The sequence below is a fragment of the Pomacea canaliculata genome, linkage group LG12, assembly GCF_003073045.1.
Source record: "Pomacea canaliculata isolate SZHN2017 linkage group LG12, ASM307304v1, whole genome shotgun sequence".
Taxonomy (NCBI): domain Eukaryota; kingdom Metazoa; phylum Mollusca; class Gastropoda; order Architaenioglossa; family Ampullariidae; genus Pomacea; species Pomacea canaliculata.
The window spans coordinates 10,277,031-10,292,210 of record NC_037601.1 but is presented as its reverse complement, the minus strand read 5'-3'; positions in this window follow the sequence as shown (position 1 = coordinate 10,292,210).

Sequence of the window (15,180 nt, the reverse complement as noted above, 5' to 3'; positions counted from 1 at the left end):
CTTCTTTCTGGTAAAATAGCATACAGTGATAAACAAGTTTTGTACAATAACAATAAAATGTTCTTTAAAAAAATGTTAACAACCTATCAGCAGCTGACAGTTTTAAATGTACTAAGCTGAAAAAAGTTTATGCAAATGTATTCATTTGACACAGGGATGCACAGCTAACAGCGAAGGAGAGAAGGATGCCGAGGAATCACTATATGCTGACCATTCAGTTATGCAGCAATGTCCACCACCATTGCCATACTCTTTGCCACTAGTGGTTGGCACCATCGCAAGGGTGTCCCCAAGTAGCAGCTTTCAAAAAAGGACTGTTTCACCTTTGCCTTCACACCCCCAGTGCCTTCCGATTCCATTGTCTGGTTTTCAGCCTGCCAGCATAAAGACCCATAACCCCTTGGAAGGTAATTTAAAGCCATTTTGTTTATAATCATTTTAGCTTTTTTTTCTTCTTACCCTTGGCCAAGAGTTATGAACAGTGCTTTTATGAGTTAAACTGGAAGTGGAAAATCCCAGCCTTTTGCCATAGTGAAAAAATTTGAAACAAATATGGATCACATATCAAATAGATATGACAAATGGTAAAGAGTAACCAAAATAAATGGTATTTTCCAGGCATTGTGAACTATAGCAAAGCTAGCAAAGATCAGTATTTTACGTGTTTTCTGCTATTGTGTTCTTAGGTTAGAACTAAACTAGAGAAAGTTGGGATGCAACAACTGTCTCTTCTGGAAGAGATGAAGAATGATACAAACAACCTTAAAAGGATGTTTACATGGATGGAGGAACAAGAACAGGAAAGGCAAATGACACGGGAAATCTGCCAGAGGGGTTCCAGTCTCCCTTAACAATCAGCAGAAGATGTAGAGAGTCTTGAGGGAGATATGAAGACAGACCCATAAAAAGGGACATGCTTGGTATGTGCTTTATTCTGATTTGTTAGTAGGAGGAGTCAAATCTTTTTATCTGATTCCCTTTAAAGGTTTCCATACCATACCATTCATTGTATAAAACTAATGACATGTTTGCAGTACTAAAAAGTAATAAAGGCATTGTTATGGTGGCATTGATTAGAGCAGATAGTAAATTTTCTGTACCCACTTTTGCTTGGTTGTATGAAACTTCCTGAATTGTTGCTGTCTTTTTTTTGGGGGGGGGGTGTCTTTAAATACTAGTTGTCATAACAGGTATTATAATGTTGCCCACTGCAATTTTTTTTTAAATGATGTGTATTTATTTTTGTCTGTTTTCAGGAATGCCATTCGGTGATGCGTCGGGCTTCACATTAAAGCATGTAGTGAGGGGCATTCTATCTGTGCTATTTTCAACTGAGTTGGCCTGATCTTACAACTTCAATGGGACTCAAGAACCACCCCTTCATTTTACAAACAGTTCAGGGTAAGGATTTAAATATTTGACTCTGTGTGTGTGTGTGTGTGTATACGGTACATTAATACATGCCTGTCATAAAATAGGACTGTTTGGATTGTTTCTTTATCTTTTAGTTATGAACCTTAACCTTTGACTCTGCTAGGTGCAGACAAGAATTTTCATGAGTCATAAAAAAAAAAACATGACAGGAAGATAAATCAGGCCTGGAGAACTGTCCCTACCTCATTTTATTGTGATTGAATTACATTGCCAAAATAAAATATGGACACATGTTTACGCAATTTCTAGTGACTGTAGTCCTTTAATCAGCTCGTTAACACTGTGTAGAAAGGAATTAAAATGACAGTTTATAGACATCTTTACAGTTCCCATGTATTGGGATTGTTTTTGAAATTAGAATTTCCAGAGTTTTTCTGCCTATAGAAATTCTAACTGAAATTCAAATGCAGTTCCACTTGTAGTTCCTTTCTGTTTATAACACTTTAAATTTTTATGCCACTTTACATATCAGTATAATTTGCTTGTACCTCTTTTTGTTTCACATTATATTCTGGATTTTAGGGTCAGTAACCTACAATTAAGTGATTACTTTTTTATGCAGACCTCATATTCTTATATTTGTTCTATTTTTAGATGCTGCAAGAAAAAGTTATCCTGAAGCTACGGATGCTGACTTGCATGCATCAACTTGGTTAGCTGGTGCTAGGGATCAAGAGAATGGCAGAAGGGAAAGGGCTGAGCACAGCCTATACGTCAGTTAATTGTTCTGGGGTGGTGGACAAGTAAAGCTGTGCAACTTTCTACCTACAGTTGTAAAATTCTTGTACATAAACCTGCATATACTAAATCTGGATTTATATAATTATATAAAACTGTGCTGTGATTATTATTTACTCTAACCCATTAATTTATCAATGAGGATATTTTCACCCGATCCAATAAGAGATGTGTTGTGGTAAATTCAGAATCATTTATATGTTTACAGTTCTTTTCTAATACCTTCTAAAATTCTTGAACATAATTGTGTTTCAAACATGTGTTTGATGGTTTCCTCTTCTTAGTGATAAAGGTGCAATTTAAAATTTTAATCTGTTTTAAAAGATTGTAGTTAATACCATAAGCTGCAATCCAACCTAGAACCTTTTATAGTTAATTTCATGACTTTGATTTATTTTTAGAAATGTCTATTAAAGCATCACTCTTTTTTGACAGTAATTCAGTTCATACTTATCATTTGATATATTGTCATAGATCTTTGAACCTTTTCTTTGGGAAAATGTAATTAGTGTTAAGGAAACTGCAATTTAATTTTAATTGTTTTGTCAATGGATACATGGTTTTGCATCGTTCTACAACTTATAATTAAATAACGAATGTTGCATTAATATATCAAGAGGAAACATCTTTTATGTATGCAAACAGACAATGCTTTAAAAAAATTTTATATATTTTTTAAAATTATTTTTTTTTATCAGTTTGCTTTTTATCCTTATTTATGATAACATTTTTACCTTGATAAATGATAAATTGTTTATGTATACAAATGAGACAATGCTTTAAAAAAATTGTATATTTTTAACATTATTTTTTTATTAGTTTGCTTTTTATCCTTATTTGTGATAATATTTTTACCTTGATAAATGATAAATTGTTTATGTATACAAATGAGGCAATGCTTTAAAAAAAATTGTATATTAAAAAAAAATTTTTTAGTTTGCTTTTTATCCTTATTTTACCTCAATAAACGCCAATAAATGACAAATCATGTTTGTTTTTTTTATAACATTTTGCACTTTTGTGCACTCTTTTGCTGCTTGTTATATATATATAATTATTGCAAAATACACAAATTATTAATCCATTTGATATTGGTATTTTTTAGGAATTTTGGCATGTCTTGATTTAGAAATATGTAAATCAGGATATGCCGAAATCCCTAAAAATACCAATAATCTGAAGATATAAATAGTGGGATATATATAAAAAAAAAAAAATGGGACGTACCCATGAGCCATCAGGGTTGACTAGCGGTCACAAGGGGGAGAGAAGCGTCCCACGCTTGTTTGACAGGTAAAACCGACATGACCCCGTTGTTACGGCCCGGTTTCACTTTCGCTATGGGTCGGACGCCATTTTGCCACATGGCCCCCGGATACTCAAGACATGTGTCCCACCTGTAGCCAATATTCCTTTGCTGCTGGGGGAATAAATTACCTTAATATTCCATATGACCAAGACTGCTTACCAAGTGAGACAGACTGTTTTCTATAATTTTTAAAACTATACTTCACTTTAAAAAAGTTCACTTCAAAACCTAAATTACCTAACGAGACACCACCGATCACGAGTTCAAATCCCAGCAATAATCACCGACACTTGCTGCCTGTCTGGGTCCTACGTCACACGCAAGTTCGTCTGCTAACCGTCTCGGGAAGATATCGTGGTTACTCGGCGGATGGACACAACGGTCGATTTCACTGGATTTTTATTTTTTAATATTATTTTTATAAACATCGGTAACCGAAATAGTGCTAATAAATGGTAATAAAGTTAGAGACGAATCATTTCTTTCTTCTGCATTGCAATCGTTAATAAATATAATTTTTAAACGTTTTGACCGTCACCTCAGCCGTATCACAGCTTTGAGTATTAATTTCTTCTACCCATGCAGTCTGAACAGGGGACGTGTGTGTACGTTCGTGGTCTCAACAAGCTTTATCACGCAGGGTGAAGGTTAAGGTAGCCCCGTGACCTTTGAGAATTTGAATTTGAATTATTTATTTGGTGGGTCAACGACCTTTTCAAAGCAGGGCCCCTAGCAGCATCGGAAACCATAAGCTCAAGGGGTCCACCAAGTTTGTCTTGATCCGACTGTGATACAGGGGGTCAATCTATCGCAATGCTTGACTCGTCTTGCATGCCGCTACCAGCGCATGCGCACACAAGCCAAGCTCCACGCTCGCCGAGGCGAAACCAGAGTGCGGGAGATCATGCCCACATATAGGGTCGTGACCCCTAACAATGGCAATGACTCTTCGCCATGGCGTGCTACATACGACCACATGCGTGCAGGCAAAGCCGCCATTTTCAAATGTGTGAGTCTACACTTTTCCCAACAGAAAAGCTTCTCAAGCGGTCAATTTCTATACTGATACATGTGTTCGACGCTTCGATAACAGTACGTATAATTTTTATACTCTATATTAACATAGTTATTGAGATTTTAACTACAGAAATGTCCAAATTTAATGCAGAATATCATTCTAAGAGAAAAAAGATTAAGAGTACACATTAACGCAATAAATGCACAAGTTTTCCAGACAGAGGTAGAAATCGTGCTCAGCAGTTCTGAACGCTTGCATTTGATAATTCTTTAGCCGTTAGCAATGGAGAGAATTTGGAGCTGTCAGAATTTCCTCAAATTGCGATTACGAAAGTGGAACGTAACAGAGCTTCGACAGTTCCGTCTGTTTACTGGTACGATAGCGTTAAAATGCCAGGTTTCTTCGGGCAGTATAATATTTTTTTCTCTTATTTATTGTGGGTTTGTTTTTTTTTTTGTCTTGCAAGTCCTGGGCTGTGTGTGAACTATGCTGATTATTAGGCTCATAACCTTTCATGTTTATTTGTTCAAGAAGCAGTGTTTGTATGGTAAAGGATTTTTGGTGTAAAATGTACTTGCTTTGTCACATATTGCTGATAATGTTGACAGATTTGGTCCTTTGGACTCTTAACTCTGCCTCTCAATTTTATATTTTTTTAGGCTAGCTTAAACGACTTTTTCAAACACCAAACTTTCCACTGCAGCAGCTAATTAAGAATATTTGTCAAAGAGCAGCATAAGGATTGTGTTCCCAGTGGTGAACCAAAAAAAAAACTTATATAGATAGCCCATTGACAACTGATTGTGACTGGAAGTATCATTTCAGACAACTTTAATGGTCTTTTTCAACAACAAATCATAATAACTGCATAATGGTCAATAATTTATTTTACTGTTATTCTAGATAGCTGGCTGCTGGCATTTTAAGATGAAAGTGGTCACAGGGTGTGCAACTTCCCACTACAATCTATTGAACCAGATGCAAGCTTCATTAATTAGAGCTATAAAGCTGATTCCTCATGTCCTATGCTTCCAGTTCTCCTGCACAAGTCATTAAGTAAGTGCAATTTACTTTTTGATTCATAATATTCATAATCCTTGTGCAGAAAGAAAATTTATGAAGCATGTGACCATTAATGGTCAAAATGACTTCTATGTTATTGTGTGCTGCAGATTTAAGGAAGGAGAAAAAGATAATACCTGAACTGTTTGAACACAGTCATTACACCACAGATAGTGTAGCTTTTGTTGTGATGCTGCACTATAAGAGTGTGTTATTATTATACTTTTGATCTTGATTTGTGAAATCTTATTTGCCTTCTATATTTATTTCCATGCAGGTAACTACCAAGAATCTAGCTGAATCTGCAAGGGACAAAAATGTCGGAGGTGGAGAGTGATGACAAAAATGCTCCCACTCAACCAAAAAGGATACGGATAACTCCGATTAGATTTCGGTCTGTTTTCATTTCCTCTGCTTAATTTTAGGGAATTTTTTTTGGTGGACATCATGTAGGGACACAAGGCTGTGTCCTCTTTCTGGTAAAATAGCATACAGTGATAAACAAGTTTTGTACAATAACAATAAAATGTTCTTTAAAAAAATTTTAACAACCTATCAGCAGCTGACAGTTTTAAATGTACTAAGCTGAAAAAAGTTTATGCAAATGTATTCATTTGACACAGGGATGCACAGCTAACAGCGAAGGAGAGAAGGATGCCGAGGAATCACTATATGCTGACCATTCAGTTATGCAGCAATGTCCACCACCATTGCCATACTCTTTGCCACTAGTGGTTGGCACCATCTCAAGGGTGTCCCCAAGTAGCAGCTTTCAAAAAAGGACTGTTTCACCTTTGCCTTCACACCCCCAGCGCCTTCCGATTCCATTGTCTGGTTTTCAGCCTGCCAGCATAAAGACCCATAACCCTTGGAAGGTAATTTAAAGCCATTTTGTTTATAATCATTTTAGCTTTTTTTTCTTCTTACCCTTGGCCAAGAGTTATGAACAGTGCTTTTATGAGTTAAACTGGAAGCGGAAAATCCCAGCCTTTTGCCATAGTGAAAAAATTTGAAACAAATATGGATCACATATCAGATAGATATGACAAATGGTAAAGATTAACCAAAATTAATGGTATTTTCCAGGCATTGTGAACTATAGCAAAGCTAGAAAAGATCATTATTTTACATGTTTTCTGCTATTGTGTTCTTAGGTTAGAACTAAACTAGAGAAAGTTGGGATGCAACAACTGTCTCTTCTGGAAGAGATGAAGAATGATACAAACAACCTTAAAAGGATGTTTACATGGATGGAGGAACAAGAACAGGAAAGGCAAATGACACGGGAAATCTGCCAGAGGGGTTCCAGTCTCGCTTAACAATCAGCAGAAGATGTAGAGAGTCTTGAGGGAGATATGAAGACAGACCCATAAAAAGGACATGCTTGGTATGTGCTTTATTCTGATTTGTTAGTAGGAGGAGTCAAATCTTTTTATCTGATTCCCTTTAAAGGTTTCCATACCATACCATTCATTGTATAAAACTAATGACATGTTTGCAGTACTAAAAAGTAATAAAGGCATTGTTATGGTGGCATTGATTAGAGCAGATAGTAAATTTTCTGTACCCACTTTTGCTTGGTTGTATGAAACTTCCTGAATTGTTGCTGTCTTTTTTTTTGGGGGGGGGGTGTCTTTAAATACTAGTTGTCATAACAGGTATTATAATGTTGCCCACTGCAATTTTTTTTTAAATGATGTGTATTTATTTTTGTCTGTTTTCAGGAATGCCATTCGGTGATGCGTCGGGCTTCACATTAAAGCATGTAGTGAGGGGCATTCTATCTGTGCTATTTTCAACTGAGTTGGCCTGATCTTACAACTTCAATGGGACTCAAGAACCACCCCTTCATTTTACAAACAGTTCAGGGTAAGGATTTAAATATTTGACTCTGTGTGTGTGTGTATACGGTACATTAATACATGCCTGTCATAAAATAGGACTGTTTGGATTGTTTCTTTATCTTTTAGTTATGAACCTTAACCTTTGACTCTGCTAGGTGCAGACAAGAATTTTCATGAGTCATAAAAAAAAAAAAACATGACAGGAAGATAAATCAGGCCTGGAGAACTGTCCCTACCTCATTTTATTGTGATTGAATTACATTGCCAAAATAAAATATGGACACATGTTTACGCAATTTCTAGTGACTGTAGTCCTTTAATCAGCTGGTTAACACTGTGTAGAAAGGAATTAAAATGACAGTTTATAGACATCTTTACAGTTCCCATGTATTGGGATTGTTTTTGAAATTAGAATTTCCAGAGTTTTTCTGCCTATAGAAATTCTAACTGAAATTCAAATGCAGTTCCACTTGTAGTTCCTTTCTGTTTATAACGCTTTAAATTTTTATGCCACTTTACATATCAGTATAATTTGCTTGTACCTCTTTTGTTTCACATTATATTCTGGATTTTAGGGTCAGTAACCTACAATTAAGTGATTACTTTTTTATGCAGACCTCATATTCTTATATTTGTTCTATTTTTAGATGCTGCAAGAAAAAGTTATCCTGAAGCTACGGATGCTGACTTGCATGCATCAACTTGGTTAGCTGGTGCTAGGGATCAAGAGAATGGCAGAAGGGAAAGGGTTGAGCACAGCCTATACGTCAGTTAATTGTTCTGGGGTGGAGGACAAGTAAAGCTGTGCAACTTTCTACCTACAGTTGTAAAATTCTTGTACATAAACCTGCATATACTAAATCTGGATTTATATAATTATATAAAACTGTGCTGTGATTATTATTTACTCTAACCCATTAATTTATCAATGAGGATATTTTCACCCGATCCAATAAGAGATGTGTTGTGGTAAATTCAGAATCATTTATATGTTTACAGTTCTTTTCTAATACCTTCTAAAATTCTTGAACATAATTGTGTTTCAAACATGTGTTTGATGGTTTCCTTTTCTTAGTGATAAAGGTGCAATTTAAAATTTTAATCTGTTTTAAAAGATTGTAGTTAATACCATAAGCTGCAATCCAACCTAGAACCTTTTATAGTTAATTTCATGACTTTGATTTATTTTTAGAAATGTCTATTAAAGCATCACTCTTTTTTGACAGCAATTCAGTTCATACTTATCATTTGATATATTGTCATAGATCTTTGAACCTTTTCTTTGGGAAAATGTAATTAGTGTTAAGGAAACTGCAATTTAATTTTAATTGTTTTGTCAATGGATACATGGTTTTGCATCGTTCTACAACTTATAATTAAATAACGAATGTTGCATTAATATATCAAGAGGAAACATCTTTTATGTATGCAAACAGACAATGCTTTAAAAAAAATTTTATATATTTTTAAAATTATTTTTTTTTATCAGTTTGCTTTTTATCCTTATTTATGATAACATTTTTACCTTGATAAATGATAAATTGTTTATGTATACAAATGAGACAATGCTTTAAAAAAAATTGTATATTTTTAACATTATTTTTTTATTAGTTTGCTTTTTATCCTTATTTGTGATAATATTTTTACCTTGATAAATGATAAATTGTTTATGTATACAAATGAGACAATGCTTTAAAAAAAATTTTATATTAAAAAAAATTTTTTTAGTTTGCTTTTTATCCTTATTTTACCTCAATAAACGCCAATAAATAACAAATCATGTTTGTTTGTTTTTTTATAACATTTTGCACTTTTGTGCACTCTTTTGCTGCTTGTTATATATATATAATTATTGCAAAATACACAAATTATTAATCCATTTGATATTGGTATTTTTTTAGGAATTTTGGCATGTCTTGATTTAGAAATATGTAAATCAGGATATGCCGAAATCCCTAAAAATACCAATAATCTGAAGATATAAATAGTGGGATATATAAAAAAAAAAAGATGGGACGTACCCATGAGCCATCAGGGTTGACTAGCGGTCACAAGGGGGAGAGAAGCGTCCCACGCTTGTTTCACAGGTAAAACCGACATGACCCCGTTGTTACGGCCCGGTTTCACTTTCGCTATGGGTCGGACGCCATTTTGCCACATGGCCCCCGGATACTCAAGACATGTCCCCCACCTGTAGCCAATATTCCTTTGCTGCTGGGGGCGTTATTTCGTCCTCGACAGTAGAATATACACAGGTAGAATATATGTAACTTAAATGAAGTGCATATATATGTTCGTATCGTTTCAACCACTCATTACCTAGCACTTAGACTTACCAACCATCATTCTTCATTTGCCCCCTCTCTCTCTCGTGTCTTCCACACCTATACGCACGCACCACACACGCACACACCCATATGTTCGCTTTCTCTCTCTCTCACACACACACATTTATATATTATTAGGCCATCGGCCCCAGCCTGTTTACATTTTGACCAGTCCTGTGAGTCCAACCACCCGGGGTCACGTTGTTTGTCCAGTACTTTCAACGTTCTCGTTGCGCCTCTATAAAGCATAAAAAATGTACATGGCTACATTTCTGATAGTGTGTTTCCCCTCTAGACAGCAACACAGCCAATGTCGTCTGCGGGTATCCACGTGTTTATTACGGGTGCAAGATACTTGGTCCTGATATCCACATAGGTTTGACACTGTAGCAGAAAGTGTTCTTCGTCTTTCGTTTTGTCTTGGCACAAAGGGCAGTTTTTGATCAAAGTGTTAGACTTAGAGTATCTGTTATTGATATTTATTTCGCTAATTCCTAGTCTAAATCGTATTTGAGTATTTCTGAACTTTCTTATGGTTAATACCAGGGCCGCCGAGAGCCAGCCCGGGCCCCGGGACAGACGACCTCTCCGGGCCCCTTGTACTTGTAATCGTAAATTATTTTCCCAGTATATAATGTATGTTTACAATTCGAATCTCAATATCTACACTCAAACTCAACTTCTGCATGTGTAATGCTTGGGTGTTCTGTCCTTAGACCTTTCTTTAAAAAGAAAAAGAAAAGGAGAAGAAGAAAAAAAATCCACTGACCAAGGCCGGGCCCGCTTGACAGCCGCGGGCCCGGGTACACTAGACCCCCCCCCCCTCTCGTCAGGCCTGGTTAAGATCTGGGTATCAAACAGTTTAAAAAATATACTAGGATTCGGGTTACATAGCCTCCACATTGTTTTCAGCAACTTTCTTTTCCTCTTCTGGCAACCTCAAAAAGTGCAGTCGTGAGCGATAATTTTGTTGTTAAAATAAAAACCTAGATACCTGTAGCTGTTTACAACTTTAATTTCCTTTGAGCCAATATACCAGTGTTCGCTTTCTGAGAGATGCTCTCCTTTTCTGAATACCATGGTTTTTGTTTTCTCTTAGTTAATTTCTAACCCAAGCTGTTTTGATGATTGCTCTAGGTTTGTAATTTGGTTTTGGAGGCCTGTGGGTGTCGCCGAGATGAGTGCGACATCGATCGTCTGCAAACTTTTGGTTTCCGATGGTGCTAGGGAAGTAACGACACCGGACGGTAGTTAGCCGGGTTGTTGGTGTCTCCTTTTTTTGTGGAGGGTGACGATTGCTGAGTGTCCCGCCCTTGACCTTATCCTTCTGTGTCGTTATTACACATGAGATCAGAGCTTTTATTTATGTCGGGTCGAAATGGTGAACAGATTTACATTTATTTATATACACAAAACATTTCATTCATGCAAAAGGACCTACAACAGAATATCCAGACGATATACCAGCTTTTACGTCGAACACATTCGTATCTTTTATGCCAGACCTGGGCAAGGGGCGGCCTCCTGTCTCTGACCGGCCCGCCCGCTGGCCCGCCCGCCACTATATATACTATATATACAGTATTGGGTAAAACTGAGTTAACTATATTAGTCCGGCCCGCTAAAACCATCCCGATTTCTCATGCGGCCCCTTGGGAAAATTAATTGCCTACGGTCCCACCCCTGTTCTATGCTATGTAAAGCTGCCCCTTGCTGAAGGGCAAACCTGACCTGTCAGGGTCATCGCAGTGTGTTGAAGGGTATCTGCCTGACCTGACAGGGTCATTGCAAGTTTCGTGCAGATGTTTCCTTATTCTGCATATTTAATTACTATAACCCCATACTGATTGTTCTTTGTCACAATACTTCTATATTAAGGAATTATTTTTATATGATAAACACTGTATGTATCATAATTGCCACAACCAGTTAGAAACATGCATGGCACAATAGATCCTCAAGTGTTTTTGCCCCTGAATGCTGCTGCCTAAGGCCTGTGGTTTCTGCTGACTTGGGGAAAGGTACGAAAGAGGTGGCAGATGCGGGGCCCTCTACCCTCGGGGTCAGCTTTGACTTAAGTCTTCTTCCTAGGTAATTACCTGATCGAGCCGCGTTCGATTTCCCTCCATTTCCTGCGAATTGGGCGTGGACTCTCGACAGTTGAAATGTGGGGCCGCAAAGGGTGATAGGTGCTGTCCTGGCACACTCAGCACGGTGATATTATCGTAAAGCAACCTAAAGTTTTCCTGTAATACTGTGAACATTATATTTTTTTTACTGAAGTACATCTCTTAAAAAAAAATACCGCAGACCATCCCTGCACCCCACTCTATATTGTTGCCCTATGCAACTGCCTATATAGTTTGCCTAATGCCGTGGTCATCCCTCACGGCGTGGGTATACCGTATATATAGAGGATGAGGTCATAGGTACCCGTACCCGTCTTACCTAGTCATTAAGGATCTCAAACTCTCTGTTACTTTGTGCAGCGTCCAGTTTTACTTAATAACAATTAATCACTTGACTGATTTGCACTGAAAACAAGTAGCTTTGTTTACATGCGAGTAACGAGAGTGTTATTATGCTGAATAGTAATTTCTGTAATCGGAAATCAAATCGAAACAGGGCTATAAGTCCAATTGACTCGGGGCTGTGACCAATGGATAAATGGTCAAATGATAGATGGGGATCGAGCCTGTTGGCTCTATACAGAGCCCCAGTGTCAAAAGAACCAAATAATCAGTCAACCAGGGATTCCAGAATGTCATATAAACACACACGGGACAACACAGACAGCGGTTCAGGTGCTCTAGCCCAGGTGACAACACGTACATCACGTGCAGTCCGCAGGCTGCATGCTCACCATGACCAGAGCTCGTGCTCACCCTTGACTGTGTGCAAGCTACGAAAAGACTTGTCAGCAGGTCACTTCTGTGCCTTACCTCGCAGTGTTGCACGACTGTAAAATATCAAAATATGCTGTCTAGCAAAGGTAAATGTTCAGTCTTTACAATGTTGTTATAGGTCAAGGAATAACCACTTCGTTACACTGTGTAGTCCTCGGACTCTGAGTGAACAATACCCGGAATAAATTGTGATAGTTTCAATTAAAGATTCTTCACAACAAATTCTCTCAACTTCCTGGACGTTTAAGCTGTCATTGATTTTTGAATGAGGCTCATGAACCACTCACCTTCCAGGACACCTTTCTTCTTTGCTATAATACAGTTACTAGTAATCTATTCATGTGAGTAAAAAGCAAGGCACAGAAATTGTATGTTTTGCGCATGCATGTGTGTGCGTTTGTGTGTTTGTTTGTGTCAGTGTGTGTGTTTGTGTGTCTTTATATCCAGTTTAGTTCACATGTAAGATGAGAGGTATTGTGGCCTTTGCAATTAAGATTTAGGATTTAGATTGTTCCTTTCATTCAATGATAATGATAGTATAATTTCCTTGACTGACGATGGTATGTGCCTGTGTGTGTTCATGTATTTGTGTGTGCATATGTGTGTGTGTCCATTGTAGTTCACATTTAAGGGAAGTGTGTTTAGACCTTTGTGATTAAGATTTAGGATTTGGAATGTTCTTTCACTCAATGACATTTCAATTTCCATGAATGAAAATTGTAACCTCCACTCCTAGCATGCACTTCCCTCAACACAAGTACATCACACTATGCATTGCAAGCAAACACATGTAGCAGTCAAGTATATCTACTTATAATGAATAATACAATATAGTGTACAACCAAGTATGCTTAAAATGTGTATTATTCAACATCATGAGTTGCATTCCTTAAGTATAATTTAAATATTGATATTTTGGTTTCTCAGCTGAATTAGTTTTCCAGAACACATCATCTCTGAACTTGATACTTTAGTGTGCTTTGTGCATGCATGCTTGTGTGCATTGGTTTTTGTTTATGTTTAAGTGTGTTTATGTGGATGGGTGTTTCAGCCTTTGCGATTAAGACTAAATTAAATTGTTCCTTTCATGTGATGACATAGTTGAATTCTCTTTAGTAATAATTGCAACTTCCACTCCTAGCATGCTTTTCACATTCACACACTCTCTCTCACATGCAGACAGGAATTTAGATGCATAGTGAGGACAAACAAGAATGAAAGACAACTGAGATATTTTCTCTTGTAACTAATGATACAGTTAAAGTGTACAACAAAGTACATTTGAAATGCCTATTATTGAACATCATGAGTTCAATCTCTAACTCTAATTTGAATTTCAATAGTTTTAATTTCTCAGCTGAATTAGGTTTTCCATGACACATCACCTCTTAGCTCCCTTGATGTATGTGTGTGTATTGTTTTATGTCAATGGGTGTATTTGTGTTTTTGTCTGTTGGGTGTTTGTATAAGTGTCTTTGTGTCCATGAGTGTGGTTATGTATGTTATACATTGTAGTTACATTTACGGGATGGGTATTTAGGCCTTTGCAATTATGATTTAGGATTTATATTGTTACTTTTGTTCAATAACATTTAAATTCCCTTAAATACCTGAACTTCTAGCATGCGCTTCGCACTCTACACACGCATACACAATCAAAAACAATAAAAGAGACAGGGAGTTAGATTATAATAATACAATACAGTGCACAACAAAGTAAACTTGAAATGTCTATTATACAACACCGTGAGTTGCAATCTCTAAAACATAATTTGAATTGTAAAAGTTTATTTCCAATCTAATTTAGTTCTTGCACAACACATCTCTCAACTCCATTGATGCTTTAGTCTGCTTTGTGCATGCATTTGTGTGTATTGGTGTCTGTCTCATGGTATATGTGTTTGTGTGTGTACATTTATCTATTTAGTTTTCTTGTCAGGAAACAGTTTTTTGGTCTTTGCAATTAATAAATAGGATTTAGACTGTTTCTTTATTCTATGAAATATTTAATTTTCCCGAATGACAATTATTACCTTCACTCCTAGGATTCACTTCCCACCACATACATTCACATGCACACACACACACCGGCGCATATAGACACTCAGACTCACACACAGTTTGGGACCAAGACTCTTTTTAATTCTTTGCTGCTATACAGATACTATCAATCTATGTGCTCTCAAATTATTACATGTGGGCTTAAAAAAAATGTAGTCTAGAATTGAAGGAATTAGGTAAGAATGTCTATTGTGTATGAGATTACAGTTACCTCAAAACAGTGGCGTAGGAACCAGGGGGGCAGCGGGGGCAGCCCCCCCCCCCCAGGAAAATACAGGGGGGGGCAGGAATATCCTTTTGCCCCCCCCCAATATTTGAGACGTAATTCCTCACAAAGAGCAAAGAACAGAAGAAAGGTAGGGGAACGTAGAGAGGAGACGGTCATCACCGTGCGAGTGCGAACGCCGTTCACTGTCAGCAGGGAGTTTGCCCCCCCAACGCCGAACATCTTCCTACGCCACTGCAAAATACCATTGCTTTA